Genomic DNA, 12134 nt, shown 5'->3' with positions numbered 1-12134 from the left:
TATTAATTATTAAGCCTTCTCTTTTTCACCACTCTCCATATACTTTTAGAGCTGCCTCTTCCAGTAAAACTATACCTGATTACTTATAAGAGACTGATTCTTTTTATAGCTCATATATTCACTTTATAAAACTATCAAGAAAACTACTCCCTATTTGTTTGACTGTTCATTCTTGCAGCTAAGTGATTTGTTATCGTTTTATTTTTGTATTGTTACAATTGTTTTACTCCTCTTAATTTCCCTTTGCCTTTTCTTCTTGTTTTACTGTCCCTAAAGAATTACTAAGTATTTGTGGTCCCTCACCTTAATCTGTGTCATTCCCTTCCCAATTAGTACTAGCAATAACACATTTCATGTGCGTATGGCCTAATTTAAGAATAGTTCATCTTTGGTTGAGGGCAGCACGGTGGTTTGGTGGTTAGCACTGCTGCCTCACAGTGCCAGGGTCCTGGGTTCAGTTCTGGCCTAGGGGTCTGTCTATGTGGAGTTTGCATGTTCTCCCTGTGTCTGCATGGGTTTTCTCTGGGTACTCTGGTTTCTTCCCAGGGTCCAAAGACATGTTGTTCAGGTTGATTGGTCATTCTAAACTGCCCTGTGTGTGTGGTGCCCTGCAATGCACTGGCATCCCATCCAGGGTGTAGTCCTGCCTTGTGTCCTGTGTCTGCTGGGTTAGGCTCTGGCTCACCACCACCCTGTAAAGGATTAAGTAGTTCATGATGATGGATAACCCTTGGTTGATTATGTTGCCAGAATGATTGAGATACTTGAACACATTTGTATTAAGTGGACTTGTCTGGGGTTAACATTAAACCATTTTCACACCTTTTCAAACTGTAATTGTCATGGAAAGAAAAGTATCAGTGATTCATTAATCAAACATTATATATATGGGCTTATTTATTTATTTTCTTTAGCTCCTTGATTCCTATTACATAAATATTACCCTTTGATCCATAAAGTCTGGATAGAAATTCAATATCCGGATGTACTTTTCTTTTTATATCATTATTTTCACTTCCTAATTCAATTCTTTGCCCAGGTGATCTGTAGCTTTCCACTATACCCTGATGTATTATAGATGAAGACAGATAGAGAAGTTCCTGATTGTTCATGTAAACCATTTTGACTGGAGTATGATACTTCCATTTTATCAGAATTGCCTCCTCATTAGCCTTTTCTAAGGAAGCATGAGATCAATACTCCTTTTATCCCACTTTGACTGTTATGTAGTTGTGATGTTATTGTTAAATTGATTGAAAGAGGCTCTTTTTCCAGGACACACACAAAAATGAAAATATCAATTACCAATATAATCCTTGTGTTAAACCTGATTTTTTTTTTTTTTTTTAATGTTTGAATGGGAACAATTTCAAAGTAATGTTCAACATGGAATTCAAACCTTAAATCATTTATATTTTTTTCTTTGAAAAAGTCAATACCGCAGAAGGCTTTTCAGATTTTGAGCACAGAATAAAATAATTTAAAAGAAGATGCACTGCTGTCTCTATGATAATGGTAATAATGGCAATGCACTTCAGTTGATTATGAGATCTATTACACAAGGTCAGCACAAACACATTTAAAGTGCTCTATACTGATACAACAAAGGCAGGTTTACTGAGTAGAAGAGTCTTACTCTCTTTTGAGAAATAGATAAGGGGGGGGGGGTAATTTCACACTGCATATTAAATAAACTAGGAAGGCAAGTTAATCTGAAAGCAATATTTATTTAACCTAGTGTAGAACCAGGTATCATGTTTTAAAATGCATATACAAATTCTCTAAAACCTGTGTTTCTTTCAGCAAATGTGAAATCTACATAGGAGGCTCTGTGGTCCAGTGCTTAAAGAAACAGGCTTTCAACCAGCAGGTCCCCAGCTCAGCCACTGACTCATTTTGTGACCCTGAGCAAGTCACTTAACCTCCTTATGCTCCGTCTTATGGCTGAGACGTTCTTGTAAGTGACTCTGCAGCTGATGCATAGTTCACACACCCTTGTCTCGTATCTTGTAAAGCGCTTTGTGATTGTGGTCCTTTATGAAAGGTGCTACATAAAGATTATTATTATTATTATAGAGAAATGACATCATGGCTGGGAAAATGTATAGAACTATTTTATTAGCTACAATGACTTTAATTGCTGAGGGATTGTTGGGCTCCTTTGTGTATTCCTTTCTGTAGATATATTTCATATTATTAAAATAATTACATTTTTCTCATGTTTTCATTTCCAGGATTCATCATGTTATAGTGGTGCTAATTACTTTGGATAACCAAATCTCATGAGCTGACAGTGATCACTACTTTGGGCTTCGGATTTCCATGCCATGCATTTCCAGATGTCATTGTTTTAATTTGTGTTGACAGTCTGTCAGCTTTGATTTATGTTTCAGTAGTTAGTGGTAAAATTCCCAAACTTTGCATATTGCATGTTAATCTGGATATCTCTCAGTATTTGATACATGTAAAGTTAATGCATTCTAGTCCCACCAACATAATTCCCATTCATTCAATACTATAAATGTAAATCATTGTTTGCCAGGTATAAAAAACAGCATTCCCTCCGTAAGGGCGACGCTCTATTTTATACAGTAATGTTGTCATTTTGCCGTGATTCAAGATGTGGAGGGCTGGTGACCTGCCTCCCACCTCGGAAGCTTTATTACTTTCAAGCCTTACCTGTGCCATTGGGACAGTAGGGGATCCTGGGGCCAAAATGATTTAACTGCAGTCTAATCTACTTATCAATTGCTCCTACCTCATGGATACCCATATATACAAATGCAAAAAAGAAACTCAACACTCAGGTCTAATGGATTGAACCAAATATTTTAAACATAGATCTCAAACAAAATCACAGAAAATGTGAACAAAAATACAGATCAAAGAATCGTATGTTTTCATTGTGAAACATGACACACTGTCAAGATTACAAAGTTAGGTATGGGTATGCCCTCCCTGAGCATTAACACAATCCTGGAAGCGTTGACGCACAGACCTGATCAGCCTCTGGATAGACTGCTGTGGGATATTCCGCCGCTCTTCCTGTGCAGCTGCAGCTGTGGATGGCAATGCCAATTTGGTCCCACAGATGTTGTATTTGACTCAGGTCAATAGAAAAAGCTGGCCACAGCAAGACCTCGACATTGTTTTCTTGAAGTTGTGTAATTGTAAACCTAACACTGTGGTCTTGCATTGTCCTGTTAGAAAATAGACATTTCCGGATTGGCTTGCAAGAACGAAAAAACTGTTGCCTCAAGGAACTTCGTCAAGTTATCGCTGAGCAGTAAGGTTGCCCTCAATTTGCACCAAAGGTGTTCTCATGTTAAAAGAGATTCCTCCCCACATCATCACACTTCCACTGCCCCACTGGTTGGCTTGAACAATGCAGCAGTCAGCATAATGGTTACCGTGACATCTGCACACACGTTGTTTTCCGTCAGGTCTGTCAAGGGCAAAACGGTATTCATCACAAGACGGCAATTTTGTCTCTCAGCTGTCAACATGTTACCCCTGAACAGCCTCCGAGCATGCAAATCATTTTCATGCAGACAGTGAGCTACATTCATTCTGCTGATATGCAGGTTATTTCTTCCTGGAATTTCTCGTGTTGTAGCCACTGCAGTCTGAAAACGATTACGCAGATGGATCTGTCGGATGTGATGGTCCTGGGCTGGTGTGTTGACCCTCTGCCTTCCAGGACGTCACCTGTCCCTCACAGAGCCAGTTTCCTGGTTTCCCTGAACTAGCCTGCTGATTGTTGAAGCAGAACATTTCATTATCAGGGCCATTTTTCTTACAGACAGGCCGCTTTCAATCATACCAGTAGCAACCAGGCAATCTTCATTACTCAAACGGGGCATGGTCTTATCTTTCGCTGTTCTTGCGTTAATTAAAATCATGTCTTTTCGAATGGCTATTTATACAGATTCTTAGTAAACTCATTTTGGCAATTTTAACTCAACTCAAATACCAAACACTGAGCACCTGGCATTTTTATGAAATCACGTGACTTGAGCTCAGTATTTTGTTATCCCAAAGAACAATACTACTCAAATAATCAACAAACCTATCTGCTCACTATTTAAAATGTAAATAACATTATGTATGTGCCCAGCGAGATATTGATGCAAAACATATATTGTTGCATTTTCATTGTGCATCAGTATAGCTAAATCATATAAATTAGTTTTTTTTTGTTTTTTTTTTACCCTTACACATGGCTGTTAGCATGGCTTACCACAGTACATTTTTATAAGAATTATATATTGTTTGATTGCCACCAATGTAACTGACTATATGCCTCAGTACTGTACCACATTCTGTCAACAGAGTCCAATATAATCAACATCTTTCTTATTTTTTGTCTAACACGTAGTGCTATCATTTTCCAACTGTCTGTTACACATTAAAAAACAGAAGTTACTGATGTTTATCCCAATCATAAGGGGTCATTTCTTGTTGATGGTGTTTGTTTTGCAGACAAAAGTTTTCTTTAAAGCTTATTCACTTCATATTGGTTATATATCTTGCTTTTTATGTTGCTCTGCTCCTAAATTTAAAAAGGCACAAATTGGCTGTTGTTTCTTATTGCTGTTAAATAGTATGTAGTAGTTCTTAACAGAAACCAAAAGAAAAGAAAAAAAAGCCCTGCAGTGCTTTAAATAAACAGAGATGTCAGAAGAAATAACAAGCAACCAACCTTCACTCGAAGCACTGCAGGGAGAAAACAAAATGTAACAATTACAGTAATATGTCTGAATAAAAAAAAAAAAAAAAGGGTTTCTAATATCCGGACAAAGTGCTGCTGCCTGGAGAATACTGGTAATAGGCAACCCCACTGAACTTAATCAGCTCTGTGAAATAGCTCTTTCAAAATCCAAACTTTACAAAGTCCTAACATGTCATTCAAAATTTCTCATTCAGTGCAACTCATTACTGCCTTACCAAAAGTGTATTTCTTTGTCTGTGGATAAGCCTACACCGAGTCCTACACGATATACCACATTTTATAGAAAACTAGTGATTTACTAAGGCCACATATCTTTTTAGCTGGGTACAAATGTACGCATTCATGCATCAAATAAAGAAACTGTTTAAAAAAAATAAATAAATAAAATTCACACTGACGTTTAAAAATAGAAATAAAACTCTGTCTTTTTTTCCACTCGTTTCCCCGTAATGATTAAGCTGTCATCTATGGGGTTACTTCACATAAGCTGTTGCCATTCATTTTGTTGATGTCTAGAGGTTAATTTAAAAATAAACAGCAAGCAATAAAACACGAGGACATTTTAAATCAACAACACATTGCGTAAATTGGTTTTAGAGGGTTTTAGTAGTAGAGAGAGAGCAGATGTTCTGCATGGAGGATTCTATTTTTGTCCCTGAATTGGTTGGCATGTGGAGTACTGCAAGGATCCATTGTTGCTTCCCTGGTATTCTTCTGCTGCCTGAGGAAGTGTGCCAGGGTTCATAGGTACAAATGTGCCGCTAGGTCCTGGGTAACTGGCATGACACCAGATCAGGTAGCCCAGAAACTCTCTCAGGTGTAATGGACTATCTCACAAAACACTACATGCAACACCAGATCAACACAGGGATGCAGATGGCACATCACTGGAGTCATGAGTTTTTCCAAATATTTGTAGCCTGCACTAATATATATTGAAAACAATATTATGTAATAGATAGATTATTCACAGCAATAATATCATATTTTTTTTTTTTTTTTTTTTTTGTTTTGTTTTTTTTACAAATCTTTGGTTAAACACTGACTTTTGACTGAAAATGTAATAGAATGGAGGATTATATGGCTGCCAACAAATTGTAAGGTTTTAAGGCACAAGGTCACATAACTGATATTGTGTCCTTCGGACGGGCTTACATTAATCACTATTAATATACTATATATATATATATATATATATATATATATATATATATATATATATATATATATATATATATAATCTCTAATTAAACAGTATCCAACTCTAATACATCTAATATGATACTCTGTTTAATCTTAATTATTTTCTGGCATTACGTCATGGTGATTCTTCAGTGTGAAGTCTAATTTGACAAGAAATGATCTGTATATTATTTCATAAAACACAGACTCCTCAGATAAAGTTAAAAAAAACAAAACATATTTCAGTGTAAATACTTCTATCTTTATAACTTTAAGTGGGAAAAATTATATCTGAGAATTTTTGGACACTTTTTGGAAATGTAGCAAAGTGAAATAGCAAAATCTGTCACATGAACACTTAACAAATCAATAGAGATGATTAATTTACCGTTATTGGCAAATGATAGTATTTTATTGACTGTCAATCCTATTACAGACTTTCTGGTTCTGCTTGGGGAGTTGTAGTGGAACATCAAGAATCGTGGTGTGTCTATGTATATATGTACCCACACTGACTTCATCTGATACATTTATTTGACAGTGAATAAATCTAGTACATATGTCACCTATTAATTTAATCTGCTGGCTGACTATCATGGTAAAATCAATATCCATGTTCATGGGTTTTTTTCAGTTACATACTTTATCAATTGGTTGTGCATCAATGTAAGACGACACCAGTTTAACTGCATGTTTATTTGCTGTCAATATGTTTACCTGACAGCAAAGGAGAGCAAAATTACTATTCTAAACTGTATGTCCTTTTCCATGAATAGATTCCATGAATTTCTCTTTACTGACTCAATTCATCCCAATAAGGATGAGAGACATTAGATTTAAGAAGTATTAAGAAACTTGCTAGTTTTTTATTTATTGATCTCATTTTTTAAAAACATGACGTAGTTTTTAAACAGTATGTCAATTCTGGTTTACATGACTTAATTATTGTTTTTGATTTGAATTTACTGGGTTTTTTTTATACAATAAAATGTCGTTTCTGAAAAGGTTATTATCTTAATCAGCCAGCTATAGTTTAGTTTTCAAATATAACCTATTCAATAATCTGAACTATGATTAATAAAAATATTGCCCCCTGCTCCTCTCTAACCAGCGTGTTGCTTCCAACACGCTTAAAAGACAGTTATTGAGGCTTATTTTCTCGCAATCTGTTTTGACCTTAACTTTAGCACCAACGTGCTGTAGGCCTACAAACATACAGTATAGTATAGTCACACAAAAACTTGAACGTGTGTAGGCCTTATGTATAGCTGGCACGCCATTGTAGTACCATAGCTATTTGTTTGTAGTATTGACTTTCTGTCATAATTTTAATTTCTAGCTCTCATTGCTAGTGTTCTTTTTTCTCACAGGCAACGTGTGTTTAATGTTTCTTCTTCTGTTAAGCGTTGTATTTACTTCCTGTTGTCCCTGTCTAAATGGGCAAGCCATTTTGCTTGTATTCTTGGCTCAGATTTGCCATTTTGACTCTTTTTTCAATTACATTTAAAAGTAATACCATGGCTTATTTTTATTTTGCAAAACATTGGCATCTGTCACTTTGTTTTTGTTGTTAAATATAAAAGTATGATTAATATAGCACCTACACTCGTGGTCTAAGTGATAATATCTTATTACCACCTCTCGTTTAAAAAAAAAAAAAAAACAAGAAAAAAATTACTTAAGGAACATTATGCACTTATTTGCACTTATTGACTTATATCAATAGAAGACTGTCATGTTACAATTGATTACATCTGTCTTTTTTTTATAAAGAAAAATTATGAAGCCCCTTCAAACACAAAGCATATAACTGATTTACTGTATCCATTATTTGAATGTATAAGAGTAGTAATAAAAATAACTGAGTTTTAGTTTGACAATAAAAAAAAGTACATCCATTGCTCATTAGGTTTAAGATGCTATTGGAATGTGATTAAGGACATTTTAATGACCTACAAAAACATAGTCAATTCATTCCGATAGCACATCATTGCAGAGTGTGAACTAGTTACCTGCGGTGTTGTCCAATGAGCTGAGGTTTGTGTATTGCTGGAGAGGTAAGTTAACATGACTGTGATGGCTAATCTCCTGCTGAAAAAGTTGACTGGATGTTAATAAGATGACTGTTTGACTCTATAGGCCTCCCAGACAGCTTTGAAATTGTGTAAAGAGAAGAACACATCTCTTAACTTGATTCCATTTTATTTTGTTATTGCTTTCCTGTTTCACAAACATTAAAAACAAGTCTGTTGTTTGCTGTAAATAAATATGCAATCTGAAAGCAATAGTATTCAAATTTGTGCAAAATAAAAATGGTACATGGTCACCTTTTTTATTTAGGCTGATTCCATAATTATTAACCGGGAGTCCTTCATATTCTGGGGCATGATCACTTCAAGACAAACGTTCATCTTGATATTAAAACATAACACTTGGTAGCGATATAGCACATAAAGATGTACTTAACTTTCCATTAGCTTCTTGTTGGAATCAATTCCAGTGCTTCAAGTGTAATCAGGGTGGGTCTGTACTTTACTGAATGATGAAGTGCCATATCTCTTATGAGTGTCCCAGACACTTGTGTTGAATGATAGATTCAGAGAAACGGATAAGTACTTCTGATTTTAAGTTAAATGGGGTAACAATTACCTATGTCGCTGTGAATCCATGGGAATCATGGATATTTTTCTAGAAACAAAAGTCAATCATGGCAAATAATTTTATTAAGTATTTGAGTTACTCTCTCTGTATTGATGTGGATGCAACATGTCTTAGGTGTTTTCTTGACATTGCTTCAGAATGAGGACTGAGCAAGGATGTCATTTTTTGGTGTGTGCTGAATGATTTTTTTTTTAGATTTATAATCTGTTTTTGGTGTGTGCTTGTAGCAGGGCAGGAGCCCTGCACATGAAGAGTGGATTGTTCTAATTAATTTAAGGAAGTACCTGATGCTCCTGGGATAGCCTGCCTGCTGTGTGTGATTGCTAGCTGTGGATAATCAGCAGGTAGGTGTGTTCCAGCACGGCATCGGGTATAAAGAGGTCCTGTTTGTTCACCTCGGGGCTGCTGCAAAGCCACGGACAACGGACAAAAGATCGTCCACGCTACCCGAACATGGAGACCTGGCTGCGTAATCCTGGTCGCCGTGAGAGTGACCCGGGATCAGAAGCGAAACCGCCGACGGCCCTGCTAGTAGTCGGAAGTCAGGGTTTGTTTATGATTGAACAGAAAAGATTAGTTCAGGGATTGTAAATCCCACTAATGTATAGTGAGCGAGGTGTATAAAGAGGGACCTCCATGTCTTAGGGAGTAGCGTACGTCATTATTACAGCACCTTTATTTTGATAGTTTTTTGTGCTGTTTTATTTAGCATTATTTTTTTGTACAGCTTGCTGTAGCAGTCCTCTGTGCGTTACCATCGTTGGTAACGTCACATGACCATTTGTATTTACTTTCACTTTCTGTTTGTATGTGAATAAATCCTGCGCGCCTGTGCCGGCGTTTCAACTTCAACCCCTGTCTCGATCTCCTGCCTGTCACTCAGCAGAGAATACACACACCCAGAAGCAAGACCCTGTTACAGTGCTGAATGATTTTTTTAGGTTTATAATCTGTTTTCGGTGTGTCCTGAGATTCTAAAAGTGATGCCATCAAAATTCTTAACAGACATCTGGAAAAATAGTCTTATCAGTAAGATATTGAAGGTAGAAGGTCAGCAGTTTGCTTCCGGTCATGTTCTACATTGCAATAGCCATGTATTGCTTTCCTGTTTTTCTCAACACTTTCCTGCAACCATTGTAATAATCCATACAAAACTTGAATTATAGAGACTAGGCCTAGCTTTTCCTGATTGAATAAAAATCATGCCCGCCTTTTGTTCTTGAGTATATTTCATAGAAACTAAATTGATTTAACAAAAGACTACAATCAATCGGTATTGTTAACCCCAATTGTACCACAGTATGCTTTTATTAGCTGTTGTTGCCCCAGGAGGATATTTTTAACTTGCCTGGACAAAAAAAGCTGTTCTGTTTGAAGCATAATATTGACACTGTATCTGCCCAGACATAATAGGCAAGGAATGACGTAATTGAGTTTCCACGGTTTTTATGGATTGTTTGAGTTGCTTAGCAACTCAGTGGTAACACCAAAAAATATCAAAGAAAAAGCCTGACAAAATTGGGTTCACCCAGACCTCAAGGTAATTAACATGAGTGTTCTAGTATTAGAGTACACGTTTTTCTGTTCAATGATTAATAATAAAAAATGAAAAAAAATCATAAAACATATAACATATATCATCTGCTAAATTACATTCAGAAAATGACTTGCATCCTGATGTTTAGTTTCCATAAAGTAATAAATAAGCTATTTACCAATAGTTTTAATTTTTTCTTCAAAATACGAGACGATGCATCAAACTGTATGCCTCTTTTCTCTGGTTCTATATTTCAATGGCAATAAACTCAACATATGATGGCAAACATACCAGCGATAACATTTGACGTAAAAACTGAAATAACAAAACCTGCAGCTGAAAGCTCCTCTTTGCACCTTATCTCAACACACAGATGCAGCACATTTTGTAGGAAAGGTCTCTCCTCAGCTTCAGCATAGCATCAGTAGCAGATTGTAAACTGATTCTGTTTCCCACTGAGACAGTAGAGATATTGTGATAAGGTCAGGCAGACTGGGCATGGTGCATTTATATCAGTCTCTTAAGCTGCAGTTAAGATGGTGAACAACTTATAATTGAAAATGTTTAATATCTGAAATATATTCGTTCCTTTGATTGTATCCTGTTAAAAGGAGAAATACATGCTACCTGAACTGATTAGATGCAATTTCAGTCATGCCACAAGCCTTATAAACAGACAACATACAGTTGCACTTGAAAGTTTGTGAACCCTTAGTATAATTCTAGAAATTTCAAGTTTTTACTAAGAAATCCTTGTTTAATCAAAACCATTCTTTACTAAAAGAATGGGTTTATATTTACAAATTCCATTTGTTTTTTTTAGAGGCATTGATGCATATAGTAGAATAAAGATAGGTAAATAAGAATCAGTGCATGTGCAAAAAATAAGTGAATCTCAAGTTGCCTTAGCTCAATCAAGGAGGTAACTATAATCAGGTGGGTAAATAATTGGGTACCAAGTTAACTAATCAAAGAGCAGATCGCTAGGACAAAGTTTTGGCAGCACTCGCCTATATAAAGGTAAGAAACCTGGTCAGTTTCGTTTTACCCGTACAGGTCAGTGTAACACACACCATGACATGATGTAAAGAGACCTCTGAAGACCTCAGGAAGAGAGTTCAGTTCAGTAAGTGCTCATCAGTCTGGAGAGGGTTATAAAATCATTGCAAAACATTTCAGGCTTCATCAGTCCACTGTAAGACAATTGGAGAAAATTTAAGACCACGGTGACTCCACCTAGATGTGGATGTCCTTCAAAATTACCCCACAGAGCAACAGGAAAAATCATAGAGGAGGTCAAAAAGAACCCCAGGACCACATAAAAGGATCTGCAGACCTCCCTTATTGCAGTTGATGTCAATGTTCATACATCAACAATAAGACGCAAATTGAATGGCAATGGTATTTATGGGAGGGTAGCCAGGAGGAAACCTTTGCTCTCCAAAAAGAACATTGCTGCTCAAATTAAGTTTGCAAAAGACCACCTGGATGATCCTGTAGACTTCTGGAAGAATGAATTCAGAGTTATGCCAAAAAATTCTGGAGGAGAACTTCAGGCCATCTGTCCATCAGTTGAAGTTGCGCCAAAAATGGATATTGCAGCAAGACAACGATCCTAAGCATTCTAGCAAATCTACGAAAGAATGGATTAAGAGAAAGAAATTTTGTGTTTTGGATTGGCCAAGTCCCAGTCCAGACCTAACCCAATAGAAATGTTGTGGCAAGACCTGAAGCGGGCTGTTCTTGCAAGATAGCCCTCAAATGTGAAGCAGTTGCAGCAGTTCTGTAAGGAGGAATGGGCAAAAATTCCTCATGGAAGATGTGAGAGACTGATTAGTAACTACAGGAAACGTTTGGTTGAAGTCATCGCTGCTAAAGGAGGTGCCACAAGTTATTGAATGAAAAGGTTCACTTCTGCACACAAGGAGTTTTGTTAAATAAATAATGAAATATATTTTATTTTTTGTGTGTGTCTGTTATTCAGGTTATCCTCACCAAAAATGTTGATGTAGATGAAGAATT

This window comes from Polyodon spathula, chromosome 10 (assembly GCF_017654505.1).
Source record: "Polyodon spathula isolate WHYD16114869_AA chromosome 10, ASM1765450v1, whole genome shotgun sequence".
Taxonomy (NCBI): domain Eukaryota; kingdom Metazoa; phylum Chordata; class Actinopteri; order Acipenseriformes; family Polyodontidae; genus Polyodon; species Polyodon spathula.
Note: the sequence above shows the minus strand (reverse complement) of the source record.